The following is a 13889-nucleotide window of genomic DNA, read 5'->3' on the forward strand; positions in this document are numbered from 1 at the left end:
GACAAGGAAATCCCAGCAATTTCTTGCTCTGTTTTAGGGTTTAATAAAAGAAAAAAAATTTCCCATTTCCAGAGCTGCCTTTTCCAAGATGCTTTCTGTTATTTTTAACATGTGGAATATTATATCTGTTTTGAAATATCCCTGTAAAAAGAAACTTCCAATCTCTTGTGCTAACAATGTGTAGGCTGACTGACTTTCTAATCATATGGATGGATAACTGATGTCTACAAGCTTAGAGGTGGGATTCATATAGTTTGTAACTCAACTTCTCTTACCTCACAGCACTCTAGCAGCAAAGCAAAACAAATTAAAGCCCACGTTCAGCCGCCACACTGGCAGACAGCAACTTCAGTGAAGGCCTTAGGGGCTGCGTTTATGCTAAATAATGTCTGAACTTCAGGAGGAAGAGGTCATTTCAACTCATTCCATAGCACAGGAGCTACACAGTCCATCCGGGAGCAGTATTTCACAGATGATATTTTCCTAACGCAGATGGGGCAGGCACTTCCAGAAGATTCACAACAAAAACTGTGGTTTGATTCAGTTTATCAGCTCCTCTGTTTTGAAGACATACAGAGAGACTGATAAACCTACATTAAGCACAATAAAGATTTCAGTTTTCACTTGAGCTTGGAAGAATGGTATAGTTTTACAACACTCGTTCAAATCTAAAATTAATTCTGTTGGTATCACACTTCCATGTTCTGTGAATACGTACCTGTCTCTCAAGTTTTCCTACAGTAGAAGTGTACACATGCACAAATAAAAGCTTGTTTTAATTACAAGTGTCCTAATCCTCCTGAAAAAAGCAAGTTTCAGCAGGGCATCCTTGATAGAAATGATCAAAATTTGCTTCTTGTTAGTCACAGTAATTACCCAGGAAGGAATCAAAGCAGTACGGTGTGAGTTGCCAAGTTAACTTCTCTGAAATTCACACTTACAAGAGAATTCTCTGCAAAAAGAGCTTACAGATAAAAAATCATTTGCTCTGGCAATTCATTGATAATTTCGTATATCAAATAAATTTTGAGGAAACTTTTGCAATCTGCTCATAGAGAATTTGGGAAGGTGAAACATGTAAATTATCAGTTCCCTACTTTTTCTTTTCCTACCATTTGTGCTGGGATGTTTTTAAGAAAGTGAGTAGTAAGATTGCTGGGTTTTCTATTCCAGTAAAAATTCTCATTGCAGTTTTTTTGCCATTATTCAAATATTAGCCATGACAGATGGCTAAGAATTTGACAAAGAAGTATACGCCCAATTTCTCAAGCACGTTGCCAGAGCATGGTCACAGTATAACAACGTTGGCCTCAACGGGTTTTAATACTTCTGAAACCTTGGTTTTATCTTGCCAAAAAAGAGCCACTGGGTGGAGCTGCAAGTCTGTGAGACAGGTACCCTCTCCTCAGGAGTTCAAGTGTTGCAACTGCTTTTGCTTTAGCTGTTTTTTAAAAGAATTGAAAGACTTGCCCAGACAGCAGGGCTGATGGATGGGGTGGGGGTATCTGACCATCTGGGTTTGGCCTCACTCTGTGGCATTTGGAGTTTTGGACTTCCCTCAGCTGGCTGGATGCAACTCATCATTTTATCTTCGTGTAGTCATGTAATCAAAGAGACCAAGGAAATTATTTTTCCACTCAGAACTCATTAAAAAAAGAACAGGAGTTTGCTTTCTATTTTTAAAAATAGAATTAAATATGGCACTCTGACCTTTGAGAAAACTTGCCTAAGTATAATGAGCTGATGCTTTCAGTCCCATTCAGAGCCCTTGGTATATTCCTCTGTGGGATTTGGAGCTGCTGAAGATATCAGATGGGACAGTTGTCAAGCCCCAATACTATCCCAGAGATCAATGCTTTACAAGCTTGCCTGCTTTCAGAAACCTTGCTGGGAACCTCATCATGCTTTTGTTCCTGTCCTGCTCATCATCACCTATGGTTTTGATGCTTATCAGGATGCAGATGACATGCAGGATAAGGAGCAGGGATTTTTAAAGCTAGTTAAGTGCAGGATTTTTCAAAAGGATCTGAATTAGCTGGCTGCTTAGCTTTTTTTATATCTACCCACCTCCTAAGCTTTGACAAAAGCAAGGAGAGGATTCCCTTTCCCTGCTCATGGTAGAAGTGGGGGAAAAAGTTAGACAGCAAAGCCTCTGTGCTGTTTTCCAAAAAGATGAGTAAGCTTCCTTTGGCTGCCCTGCATTTTGGCTCCTCCAAGCTAATGCTGCTGCAGACTTCCTGTTAGATCCTTGATTTTATCAGATTATAACTTGTTTTCTCCTGGCAATGCTTTAATTCTTTCTACTGCACTGGGTTGTCATTGGCTTTTCTTTTCAGGGTCTCAGCCCTATTATGTAACAGCCGCAGCAAAAAAAGAGAAAAGAAAAATATTTCAGATCTGTTTCTACTTCTGGAGAGGAGCCTTTGTGCACAATTACTCATCCAAGAGATTCAGCAGGTATAACTGCTTCCCCCAGGGGCTCCATTATATAATTGGATTTCAGCCATACAAATTAAATCCTATCTTACCCCTTAGTTAAGCCAGGCAGTAAGTATTTAATGCTAATATCCCTGACAACTATTGCAGGGAGAAGCAGAGATGAAGCACAGAGGAGACAGATACATGCATTCTCTACTAGAGGAGCAGGGAGGATGTGCAAGGAGTACATTGACAGAAAGACACCTGCTATATTTTAAACACAGCTAAACTTCCCCAGCACGAGCCATGGTGTCTGCTGGAGCTGTCGTCTGAGCTGGAACATGGTTCTCCCTTTGTTTTCCATCCTCCAATGTTGCCATGTGTGCACTGAGCATTCACCCCCCCCCCCCAACACACACACACTTCAAAGAGCCACATGCCTAACCCTGTTTGAGTTTCTATGGAAGTCTCTGTTCTTGTGCAATGTCTGAAGGAAGCGAGTTTAGTAATATTAAAACTCAAGCCAAACACACAAACAAGCAAAGAATTCCCAAATTAAAAAGAAAATCTCAACTGAGTTGCTCATTCATCTGCATTTTCTGTTGCGTTCTGTCTTCTCCCGGCATGTTTCTTTGAGACAAAGCCCTCTGGGCAGAGACCATCTCTTTTGGTGTCTGGTACATCAGTCACATAGTTAGTACATAGTAATAAAGGAAAATAGATTCATGGTAGGAGTTAAACCAGTCAGTCTGGTACTGTAATTGGAACATAATCTCATATTGACAGTATTTAACACAGGATGCGCAGGGAACAGATGGCAGCATGCCAGGCCTCAATTGTTCTGCAAATATTGGAAAGAGATTTTCCAAGTCCAGCTCCTGAACCTCATCTCCAAAGTCAGAAGCTTTGCTTCCCCAAATGGTCCTAGATCCACTCACTAATCCTGGTTAAAGGCCAACATACTCATGTGCTCCTGAGTTTGCAGACAACCTGGGTAGCAGTGTTTCTATTGCTAACTATCTTAAGAATGCTTAAAAAGAGATTTGAAAAAGCAGCAAGGGCAAAAGTCTCCAACACCCGTCGGTACAAACACTCCCAAACCTCTCGATACACTTGCGAGCCTTTCCCTTACAGACAGAGATCTTGCCTGTGACACAAGACATGAACCCATGTGCACCTTTAGCGCCAGGGATACCCACCAGCTGATACGCTGGTCTGCTGCTTCATTCAACTCTAAAATCTTCAGTCATACAATGAACTCAACAGAGCATACTGGCAATACAGAGTTGTTCCTTTCTCTAAGCCTAAAATGCTGAGCTAAAGCAGGTGAAAGGAGAGGAAGCACATTTATGCCCAAGATACATCTTACAGTATGGAGTGAGACAGTGTAAGTGCAGACACAAACTCGGCTTTCCAAGGGTATGGGAGAAGTATACCATGCTTCTTACATCTGATACAGGAAGTTTAAATTGATTTTTCTCTATTTCGGCAATTAATTCCCATTAATCAACTTACTGTACAATGCTGCACTATAATTCACAAGTTTTATGTATTATATGAATAAAATTACACATATATTTTTATGCGATTTTCATTTAATTGAATTCCAAGGAGATTTATCTGCTGGGTTATTAATAAATCTTAATATGGCCTATAACACTCAATTGATATTTAATTAACCTGCAATAACTGCCTTGTAAAATGTAAATTAAATGCTTTATTTTTCCAGGCATATAACCTTAAATCAAATTCTTCATTCTACCAGCAAAGCAAAAAGAAGTGGGGAAAAAACCAAGATTGCAGGCAACCAAACTTTAAACCTGAAAATATTTGATGTTTAAAGAGGTGCAGACTGGAAACTGGATCCATGCTTTGTAATCAGTTCTTCTCCCGAGGAATTACTTTTCCACTGTCTCCCCACCTTTAAAGATCACAAGAATTTGGGTGGATTTAGATGAAACACCAAAGTCTCAGGAGGCTTGAAGAGAAGTGAGAGGCACCCGTTATTAATAATAAGGTTGCAAATTCCCATAGGTATTGTGGTATTTGGCATTTTTCTTAAACTCTTGGCTCCTAGAGTCACATTATCAAATGAGAATGTCAACTTTCATTTAAAAATAAAAAAAGGAAAGATGTTAAAGCCCTTTGATAGGGGAAGAAGTTTGCAAACCTGAATGTCAAAGGCATGAGAACTAAGAGACAAAAATACATAAAATCTGATCCTTATCTTTAAAAGTATCAGAACTTTTTGAGAGACTTGAGATGTTTGAAAACTGGGAGGTGGCAACAAACGATCAAAACAGCCTTTACAAGAAAAGATGAGAACAGTCCAAATTATATTTTAAGATCAAACTGTTCTCATCCCCCTCCCCTAGCAATTTACATAGATCTACATTAAATACTCCAAACTACAACAACAACTATTTCCGATTTCAAAACTAGGATAGCTAGTTACCTTTGCAAAGTGATTTGAAAACTTCAGGAGAGTATGACTCTAAAATTGATAAGCCTATAAAGTTTTACTGCCATAGCATCTAAACTTAGTATATCTTTCTTTTTGTAATGCATGGAGTGGCCAATCTGTCTTACAACATTTTATTAAATAAGGTATTTCCACCAAAGGACGGTAACCCTTACTGTCTGTAATCTGTCTGCATTAGATCACTTTAAAGGGTATTAAATGAAAATCAAAAGTTAAATGTACCATGGATTTTAAAGGTGTCACAGCATGGAAGAATAAAAATGAAGAGAATGGATTCTGACTTGCAATGAATGAATGGAAATAAATCCAGATCTTCTGTAATGGAAAGCCTGTCCTCCCTTGCTGTTCATCCTCTCCAGTCACTCATTCACCACCCGGCTTGCATAAACTACAGCCAGTGAACCCCACTCAGCCTAACCAAGTGCAGTAATTCTGCCCGGGAGCTCACGAGACTGAGGGATTTCTTAAACAGCTCCAGCGTGCCACGTAGCAGGAGGGTACGTGATCCTACCATCCCGTAGTTACTCAAGGGCTCGTGTGAACTGTATTGCTTAGAAAAGCATTGCTGACTAGCCCAAATTTTGCCACTCACACTTCGCAAGCACCTTCACTGCTTCAGAAGAGGAGTACCGGGAGCGGGGAGTCAGCAGATGCAAGTGGCCTCATGCTCGCAGTAATTGACTGGAATTTTGCAGACCTGGGTTTAATCCCCGGCTCCAGAATGGACTCACTGGGTAATTTACAGAGGGTTCTTCCTCTTTCTTTCTCTCTCTCTCCCTCCCCCTGTGTTTTATGATTTTGGCAATTGATCAGAATTAGCCTCTTCTCCTTCTCCTACCTTTCATCTTTTTAATGGAGGAGAACATGTCCCGTAAACGTGCTGCATTGCATCTGCTGTCAGCCACTGCTTGGGGGGGAGCTGAGTCCAGCACAAGTCTGCAGACCACAGCTCCTTCCCAGGACAGTTGCATTTTACTCTACCGGATAAACATTGACACGGTAGATTTTTTTCCCCTCAAAGTGGGTTTCTAACTGAGCTGAATCTAGCACATCTCCCATTAAGGACTGACCGTGGCTGACAGTTTACATTTACTTGGGTAGCACTTTTTATCAGGCAAAGTCCTGCACCAGAGGAAGAGACACGAGAGTCCCATCTGCCCACAGACTACTCCTGATGATGCTCCTGAGAATTAAATCACAACGTGAGGAACAAATGTAATGGATCAAAATTGAGAGGCTGCAAGTTCTCAAAAGTGCTGAGGACTTCGGACCTGACAGGCTCCCCACAGAAATTTTACCACTGAGTTAATAAAAGCAGACATGGGCCAAGTGTAGGACTGTTGGTGGCCCCTGTGCGAACAGCCTGTCTCTCCAGGATGTAAGAGCAGACCCACTATCTCCTGAATTACTTCTCTCTGCTCTGGAAAACACTGGAAACAATCCACATAAGTGTCCTATAGTCACACCCATGTCTAGCCCTAGTCCTAATCCCATTTATGACCATACTATCCTCTTCTTAAATCCCAGCTCCGGCTTCCTTTCCTTTGAGAAACATAGCAGGCTAAATATTCCTGACAATTCCACAATGCTCAAAGTCACCTTTTGTACAGGGCTCTCATGGTAACAGCCTCAGTGGGAAAGGAGGGAATTCACCTGCTTGGCAGATACGGCTGATAGCAAAACTGTTTTCACAGCAAGTAACCAAGAAGCAAAGCGTCTACAGTCCTGCTGTGGCTGATACCCCTGGGAGTAATCCCACTTACTTACACAGAGATAGGTACTGACTATGGGGGATCCTTAACAGAAGACAGACACAGCAATTGCAAGCTCTGCCTTTCTCAAAATTCACATCTGGAAATGAGCAATTGAGCAAGAAACAGTCCCATGAGACACATCTAAATCAGCCCATCTTAATATTGGGCACATGCTCTTAACTCGCACATTGCTGTGCATTCAAATGATTAATGGTTCAATATAAAACTCACATAGCATTGTACAGTGGTACTGTAGCACATCACCTAGATCAATACACATGCCTTGCCCCAGGAGAACTGGGATTTTTAAACCAAAGAGAATTAGGTGCCAGATTTCTATTACATTTCAAAGGGATTTAGAAGCTCTGCTCTCTCTCAGAAACCTCACCAGACTACCTTAGAGGCTGTACACATGCTTGACATGACACCAGATAATGTTTGTGGGCTACGGCATAAATGGGGATTACTGCCTCTGAAAAGGAGGACTTGCTGAAGTGGCTGTGGTTTAAGAAAGGATTTGAAAGGGGAGAGAAGTACAGAGGGAAGCTGTTCTAGACAGTAAGTCACATAAGAGGAGGCTTAAAAACCAAGAGCAGGAGGAAATGAAGGAATCTGAAAAGGAAGGGATTTGGGATAAATGAGAGGAGGAGGAGGAGAAACGTCAACTAGAAGCAAGATTACATGGGGCAACGTGTGAGCTCCTTCAGCCCTTTTTCATGGGGTGACTGGAGTGACGGGACAGGAAAGATGCACCAGTGAGCTTTTGGGCTGGCTGCAGGAGGGAAAAGGGCAACCACACAGTCATGGTGGGAATAGAGGGAATTCGGTGAAATTACAACCCAGGTTGCTCAGATCACACAGTAACTGATCATGATAACTTGTTACAGGCAACTCCAGCAGATAACAGGGATCAAAATACAGCCAGTGGGCATCCAAGCAGAGAGAGACCACTGCGGCACAGGTCAGGAGAGGAACCCTGTGGGGAGGAGCAGGAAGCTGAGAGATGGTGCAGCTACACCCTGAAGCGGCACTGGTGGAGTATAATGGTGTAATGTTCAGTCACCAGACTGAATTAAACAGGACTGGCTCTGCTCATGGATTTTCCTGCACTAGTTTGCACTGGTTATCACAGATAAGCCACATTAATGCAACTCTGTTATGATGTTGGGAAACCTCAATAATGGAAATTAACTGCTCAGTATGGATGGATGAATGGAAGTTACACAACTGCTACCCTATTTCCAAGAGGCTCAGCAATGTTGAGTGGGCGCAGCCAAATTTAATAGCTGTTACCAAAATCAAGGAAAGGACCTCCATTCAAAAGGTAACCAGGAGAAAAGCAAGGACTTGGTAGTATTGCACAACCACAACAACTCTGGACTCACACCAACAACAGTAACAGGAACAATGCACCAGCTTAGTGATTTGACATGCGGCCAAGGGGCTTACAAAATACCTCCAAACAGTTAATGCAAATCCATATTACTGGGTCTATTAATGGCCTGTCATTGCCTGTCTACAGATCACTATTTTGTGCCAGTAAGCTCTAGATTTCCTTAATCAGTTATCCTTAACTGACATTTCTAACACTGGTGGGATTCCATAAGGTCCTAAATCAGGAGGACCAATCTCTTTTCTACCCATCGAATCACCATAGTATCAGACTCGCCATTCCCCCACCCTCTGGCCTCAGTTTCCTTTTCCATATAATGGGGACAAGGTCTTGTACCTTCACTGTAGCCACAGGACATTGGTGTCCAACTGTTTTCAGACCTGGACACGAGTAACTCAAGCAGACCTGTTATTTTGATTTTCTTATTGCCTCAATTAAAATTTTAAACTGATTCTTACAATCTTTCACAAACACAACAAAATGATCAAAAGCCATTTACAGCTAGTTTTAAATGTGTGCTAGACTTTACTGAAACCTGGTGTTTCTGCCCCATTGCAGAGGACTTGGCAGAGGGGACAGGAGAAAGACTGCATTTCCCTTGTCTCAATTCCCTTGTCTGTTAAAGTGAAACCTAAAATACTCCCCTCCATTTTGGATCAATGTCACATAACCTCATTTCCTCAGCTTAAGAAAAAGCCTTAGATTTTATATGTTGCACTAAAATATGTCAGCACCGTTAGGTTAATAAACAGTGCTAAATCAAAACCAGGCCCCAGTTCGTAGATCATATGAGCTATGTCAAACACGGGGAGTGATACCGTAGAAGAGATGTAATGGACAGCCTCCTTAGCCTGGTTTTTATGGCTGTGAAAGAGAAAAACCTGGTGTTCAGTCACTTTTCATTCACCAGAGGCTGTCACACAATCTCTCACAGCTTTTTGGGTTATGTTTATTTTTCTTGGGGTTCCCAAGAGCCCTACCTTCTGATTCCCTTGCAAAACCTCCTATGTGACTACCTAAAGGACTAACCCCTGAGTTACAGCCAAAACTTGAAGCTTTTACTGCACGTTAGACCATGATCCTTACCTGATAAATCAGAATATCCCCCATCAATTTACACCCACAGAGGAAATAATTTTCACAATTCAGAGGAACAAAGATTTGATTTTCTTCTCCGTGTTGACTTTTCCTATGTGGCAACTCTGTTAAAGCCAAGAAACTTCTCTCCCTCTCATTTGTCAGTAGGACATCCCAGCAGCTTTTAGGGCTGTAATTCAGCACCTATGGCGACCCCCGTCTGACAGCAACACCCCCTCCCACCCCCACCCCCCACCCCCCGCCACAACGAGAGGGCCACACTGCAATTCCAATGGGGCTCCTGGTGAAATTAAAGGAATGAATCCCATGAGGCAATCGCCTCCTCAGAGACTGTCCTCTCTTAACCAGCATCCTCGATTTGGGGGGAAAACAATCAGGAACATGTTTTAGAGACTATCACACATGCTCACTCATTCAGAACTCCTGCGTTCCTGATGACCAGCATGACTAGACACACACTGAGACCCCCAAGCAGACATTTACTGTCCCTCATACTTGAAACGTGACTGATTACTGTGTCCCTTTAGAGATTAATAGTGAAAATGCTCCTCTCTCACTGCTGGAAAGAAAAGCCGTTTGTGTCATTTGATAGTGTCCAGTTTTTCCACTGAGAAAAGCAAAACCTGGAACCCACACGATGGTTCAGTTTTTCCCTTGGCAAAACCCAGCAAAACACTGCTCAGTATATATATATGCTTTTTGCTGCTGCTGCTTCTGAAACCTGTCACGGATTAACACAGTGATGCCAGCGGGCAGCCAGAGCAAGGCACAATCCAAGGCCACCTGAGTGCAATCTGCAGGGGAACACCCGAAGCCATGGCAGAAATCACACCCTTTTGGTCCAGCTATAAATATTTGCAATGTTGCAGCAGGTCGACATCCTACCGGAGCCCCCATCTCCAGCAGGGAGAGAAGGAGTGCTACCACATTGCAAGAAGTCATCCCTGTCACTTGCAACTGAAAACCAGCCACCTAAAAGTTGGTTTAAGTTCAAACTTTCAGCCTCTGCTGTAGTCAATGGAGAGAGAAATTGGCACCTATGGAGGGCTATTCATCCCATCCCAAGATAGCTATCTGAGACAGGTAGGGTGAATTGCTGCTGGAGGTGCCAGTATCTTTTGACAGAGACTATAAAAGGAGCCTAGATGATTATCTTGGACTAGACACCTAACTTTTAGGCAGAGTCAGTTCAGGTGAATCTTTGTTGAACTGAAATCAGTGGTGGTTTCGCCTTTGCCTTCAGTGGGGCCAGGTTTTCACCACAGCAATCTGAGTAGATTAGGAAAGAAAAACAGAAAAGGGAAACACATCTATAAGGGAATGAAATATTTATTTCCCCCTATTCACAGAGAGCAATTAAGATATAAAGAGATTAGGGGAATTCTTCACAGACACGAAGTGGGCTTATATTGAGCAAGAAAGGAAGCTTTGGAGACTGCATGCACAACTTGAGCTATCAGCCACCCTGCCTTGCTCCTAGGAAAAGCATCATGCAAATTTTAGGAGGAAGGAATTGCGGTAGACATGCCATCTGGGAGGCTGATGGACAACAAGCTGACTAGGAATAAATAGCAAAATATAATAAATTCCAAACCATGCCAACAGCAACTGTTGTGCTATGAATTAACAGTGCTATTAAATGTTTACGCACACACTTCTGTCAGCACCTGTCAGCATTTATGCAATACATACGTTGGCAAATCTGTATTACGTTATTTCTTGCAACTGATCTGCATTAATACTGCCCGTGCACATGTTCAAGCAAATTGCTACACTTCTTTTTGACCTATCCATGTGCAAAAGGTGCAGCAGTTCACAGTATTTTATGCCTATGCAGCAAATTACGGGTTTACGTGCGAGGCAGCAGAGCAAGGCTGGGGGATAGAGGGCAGCAAAGGAAAAAGAAAGAGGAGCAGGGAAGCCCAAGGGACCTGGAAAGCCCCCGGCTGGGGCAGGAGGATGCCCAAGGAGTCGGTGGTGGGCTTAGGGCAAAGCTGGGCTCACCCCAAAGCTGGCCAGAGAAGGGGAGTCACACAATAAGCCTTCCTGAGCAGGAAGAAAAGGTTAGGGGTGGGGGGAAGCCCCAAAATAGAGCCCTAAGCTGCAGCTCCAATAGAAAGGAAAAACTAGTTGTCCAGGGCTCCTGCTAACATCGTGCTGCAGAGAGCAGAGTTATGCTCTAGCCAGTAAGATGGACTACAGTGCTCCCTGCAGCCAGGTACTTAAATTAACTTCCCCCCTTGGATTCCTTCTTTTTGCTCTTTCCTCCCTTCCCCCAGCCCTGAGTGCAGTAGCTGGGGTGGAGGAGATAAAAATGTATAATTAAGGGAGTTGCCACTTGCTAAAGCTGGAGACCGCTCGAGCAAAAGACAGGGTTTGTGGTGACAGAGCTAAATCTGGGACCCACCAATTGTTGCTAATGATGAGAGCCTGTGGTTACTGTGCCACCCAGGCAGAATCAGTGGAAAGACAAGCTTGTTATTGCAAAAGGAGCACTTGTGCCCCACCTCTCCTCTGTGCAAGCGGATTTCTGAGGCTTGCAAACACGGGATGTTTGCAGGGCTTTGGGAGAGCTGCGCAGCTGCAGGGAGAGCGGTGGGAACCGAAGCAAGGTCCAGCAACACAAGCTGCCGTTTGATCTGACCACTGCACGTGGATATCCTAGCTCCTTGGCCAGGGTTAAGCTGAGCATGGGTCTTAAGCCAGGGGGACACGTGCTGCAGAGAAGGAGGAGACATATGGTGCCTTCCAGGGCTGCTGCAGGACTTGGGAACTACTCCTGTTCTCTCTCTCCCTGTGTTTGTGCATAGAGACTGTGAACTTTCATCTTTTTACCCTCAATTTATTTGAAGTACCAAAAGAAACAGCCAAAACAGTAATTTAAAAGAGCAAACCTTCAGAGTTCCTCCTCCTGGACTGATCGAGAGAAAATTTTGTTGAAACTGAAGCCACAGAAGAATGCAAACCCAGGTGTGAACTGCAGCAAGATGCAGGACATAGGCAGAGTTAGCTGATGCTCCTGACAGTTGTGTGCCACGTAACACCCCATCAAGCTCATCTTGAACTCTTGAGTTGCAAAGGCCATTTGTGCTTAGCACAGTCAGAAGGCCCACTGAAATCCAAAAATGCCTAAGATATTGTATTGCCATTTTTCTGTGTGAATTAAACAGGATTCGAAGAGAGAGGGAGTGAAAGGACTTACCCTGGCCATATTTACCCTCAGTCAACCACATTCATTCATCAAATATATTCCTATGTTTTTAAAAACACATGATTTTGAGTCAAACTAAAGAAGAGGTTTTATACTTTACATTGGAATTAACATGACAAGCGATTAGCAGATCATCAAGAATAAGACTTCTCTTAATAGTACTAATAAAAAGGGAGGTATTTTTTAATGCAGTTCCTAGGATTAATAACTGCCATTCTGATAGAGTCAGAATTTCCAGCATGAGCCGTTCCCTCCATAGCCACAGGTGCAGATGGATGAAGCAGCTCAGACAAGCTGAAGTTGATCACATTTTCCATGTAAAAGGGCACAGTAATTACAACTGATGAGGGTGCTGGAGCCAAAACTCTGGGTCTTGGTAGGGAAAAAAAACCAGATTCATAATCAACCAGGGTAGCCACAGGAGAAGTTTTAAAATCCTAATTTAAAAACACTTAGCAGTAGCATGCTATGCTCCTACAGTTACTGAGTACTAGGACATTAGAAGAGAGGTAATAAGCGTCCCTGGAAAGTGCTGCTATTCAGGGTGACTCTTCAGCTTTACTGGGATTTCCAGTGCTCACACATCTGAAATTCATGTTTTTTCTTCTATTTAAGGAAGGCACAGAGTATTTTAGTGCATCTCCAAGATTAAGTGGAAAAGTGAAGAGGTTGCTGTTTAAGATTCAGTTTTGAGGACTGAAGTCAGCCTGTAGGGATAACAGCTCTACGTCCCCATCCTGGAGTTAGAACACCCTTGCAAAACAGAAACATTAAGTTTAATAATATAAGTGTGCATTTGTGTCTTTAAATAGCATGTGCTTTGCTGAAAAGGATGCAAAGATCTTGTCTTGCTGAATAGTAAATCCACAGCACTTGAAAGCTGAATTTCCAAACGAGTTCAGCCCCCAGTTTGCAGAGCAGCTTTGTATCACAGGCTGATTTCTGTTTGTCTAAATGAGTGCTAAGATCCTTGGAAATCTTTACTCCTGGTTGTGGGTTCTGCATACTTTAAAACATGCCCTTGGTCTCTTCTAACACACTGAACCCCGAGGAGAAATACCAGTAGGGTTAGAAACCACCACCAGATATATTTTGAGCTTGATTGCCTGTATTATCTTAACACCCTATTGCTCCAAAACCTCTGAAAACTACATATCTCATCTTTCTATTGTTATTACACCCAAAGGATATGTCTACACCACAGCGTTGAGATGCCCATGCCAGCTTTCAACAAGCTCACTCTGGTACTGGAAACAGGCTAGCTCCAGCAGCACTGAGCAAATTTCCTCTGCAGGCTAATTTACCCTGCTTCTCCTGCCCTGCTGAAGGTGGCTGCGAAAGAAAGCAACGTGATCTTGGCTTGACTCTTCTGGCAACACACAAATGCAACAGGGCAACCACTCCTGATTAGCTCGCTCCCACACCATCTGTTTTCCAAGGCTACATGGACTTTCTGGCACAGAGATTCCTGTTTGAGGATACGAGCTTGTGTACAACAGTTTACCATAACCAGCAAAGCCGAGTTGACACTCC

General features: G+C 42.9%; 1 long non-coding RNA gene across 2 annotated transcripts in view; it reads right to left on the reverse strand.

Moving 5' to 3' along the window:
• The window catches only part of LOC142032998 (uncharacterized), an 84422-nt gene that overhangs the window by 31534 nt on the left and 38999 nt on the right, over window positions 1-13889 (reverse strand). The gene's annotated exons all lie outside the window — the stretch shown is intronic.

This window comes from Buteo buteo, chromosome 7 (genome assembly GCF_964188355.1).
Source record: "Buteo buteo chromosome 7, bButBut1.hap1.1, whole genome shotgun sequence".
Classification (NCBI taxonomy): domain Eukaryota; kingdom Metazoa; phylum Chordata; class Aves; order Accipitriformes; family Accipitridae; genus Buteo; species Buteo buteo.